Here is a 2,500-nt window from a genome sequence, read left to right on the forward strand (position 1 = left end):
CGACGGTACCGGCTGAAAACGGCTAAGTCGGGGCGACGTCGGAAATCGTCTAACGACACGGTGAACTATAGTCGGGTGGGCGCGCGGCGGTCGAGATACGGTGAAAAACCATGGCGCGGCAGCCAATACGACGGAATCGGCTAAAAACGGCCAAGTCGGGCCGACGTCGGAAAACGTCCAACGACACGGTGAACTATAGTCGGGTGGGCGCGCGGCGGTCGAGATACGGTGAAAAACCATGGCGCGCCAGCCAAAACGACGGTACCGGCTGAAAACGGCTAAGTCGGGCGACGCCGGAAAACGTGGTAACGCCACGGTGAACTATAGTCGGGTGGGGGCGCGGCGGTCGAGATACGGTGAAAAACCATGGCGCGCCAGCCAAAACGACGGTACCGGCTGAAAACGGCTAAGTCGGGCGACGCCGGAAAACGTGGTAACGACACGGTGAACTATCGTCGGGTGGGCGCGCGGCGGTCGAGATACGGTGAAAAACCATGGCGCGCCAGCCAAAACGACGGTACCGGCTGAAAACGGCTAAGTCGGGGCGACGTCGGAAATCGTCTAACGACACGGTGAACTATAGTCGGGTGGGCGCGCGGCGGTCGAGATACGGTGAAAAACCATGGCGCCGCAGCCAATACGACGGAATCGGCTAAAAACGGCCAAGTCGGGCCGACGTCGGAAAACGTCCAACGACGCCGAGCGTACAGTCGGGTGGGCGCGCGGCGGTCGAGATACGGTGAAAAACCATGGCGCGCCAACCAAAACGACGGTACCGGCTGAAAACGGCCAAGTCGGGCGACGCCGGAAATCGTGGTAACGACACGGTGAACTATAGTCGGGTGGGCGCGCGCGGTCGAGATACGGTGAAAAACCATGGCGCGCCAGCCAAAACGACGGTACCGGCTGAAACGGCTAAGTCGGGCGACGCCGGAAAACGTGGTAACGACACGGTGAACTATAGTCGGGTGGGCGCGCGCGTCGAGATACGGTGAAAAACCATGGCGCCCCAGCCAAAACGACGGTACCGGCTAAAAACGGCTAAGTCGGGCGACGCCGGAAATCGTGGTAACGACACGGTGAACTATAGTCGGGTGGGCGCGCGGCGGTCGAGATACGGTGAAAAACCATGGCGCCCCAGCAAAAACGACGGTACCGCTGAAAACGGCTAAGTCGGGCGACGTCGGAAATCGTCAAACGACACGAGTGAACTATAGTCGGTTGGCCGCGCGCGGTCGAGATACGGTGAAAAACCATGGCGCCGCAGCCAATACGACGGTACCGGCTGAAAACGGCCAAGTCGGGCGACGTCGGAAAACGTGTAACGACACGGTGAACTATAGTCGGGTGGGCGCGCGGCGGTCGAGATACGGTGAAAAACCATGGCGCCGCAGCCAATACGACGGTACCGCTGAAAACGGCTAAGTCGGGGCGACGTCGGAAAACGTCTAACGACACGGTGAACTATAGTCGGGTGGGCGCGCGGCGGTCGAGATACGGTGAAAAACCATGGCGCCGCAGCCAATACGACGGAATCGGCTAAAAACGGCCAAGTCGGGCCGACGTCGGAAAACGTGTAACGACACGGTGAACTATAGTCGGGTGGGCGCGCGGCGGTCGAGATACGGTGAAAAACCATGGCGCCGCAGCAAATACGACGGTACCGCTGAAAACGGCTAAGTCGGGCGACGCCGGAAATCGTGGTAACGACACGGTGAACTATAGTCGGGTGGGCGCGCGCGGTCGAGATACGGTGAAAAACCATGGCGCGCCAGCCAAAACGACGGTACCGCTGAAAACGGCTAAGTCGGGCGACGCCGGAAATCGCCAAACGCCGAGAGAACTATAGTCGGGTGGGCGCGCGCGGTCGAGATACGGTGAAAAACCATGGCGCCGCTAGCCAAAACGACGGTACCGGCTGAAAACAGCTAAGTCGGGCGACGTCGGAAAACGTCTAACGACACGGTGAACTATAGTCGGGTGGGCGCGCTGGTCGAGGTAAGGTGAAAACCATGGCGCCGCAGCCAATACGACGGTACCGGCTGAAAACGGCTAAGTCGGGGCGACGTCGGAAAACGTGTAACGACACGGTGAACTATAGTCGGGTGGGCGCGCGGCGGTCGAGATACGGTGAAAAACCATGGCGCGCCAGCCAAAACGACGGTACCGGCTGAAAACGGCTAAGCCTGGCAGAAAATCTCTGCCGCGGCAGAGAAATGGCCATTTTCTCTGCCGCGACAACGGTGTAGGGCTCCTTCACAAGCTGACGGGCAGGGGTCCCAGGGGGCTAAGTTCCCCAGGTATATTGGGGGCTGGCATCCCTCCCTGTCGGCGCCGGGTTATCCCCGTAGCCTTCTACGCCCGTTACGCCGCAACGTTTTTCGTTGCCGTGACGTGTCCCGAACAGAGAAAGCGCACGTTCCCCGTCTATTGGCGGGGAACAAGCGCCGTTGCCTTCAGAGAACGTCCCGAATTTGAGAACAACCGTGAACAGGTGTTG

The sequence above is a fragment of the Lolium perenne genome, unplaced genomic scaffold (assembly GCF_019359855.2).
Source record: "Lolium perenne isolate Kyuss_39 unplaced genomic scaffold, Kyuss_2.0 unplaced44, whole genome shotgun sequence".
NCBI classification, from domain to species: Eukaryota; Viridiplantae; Streptophyta; class Magnoliopsida; order Poales; family Poaceae; genus Lolium; species Lolium perenne.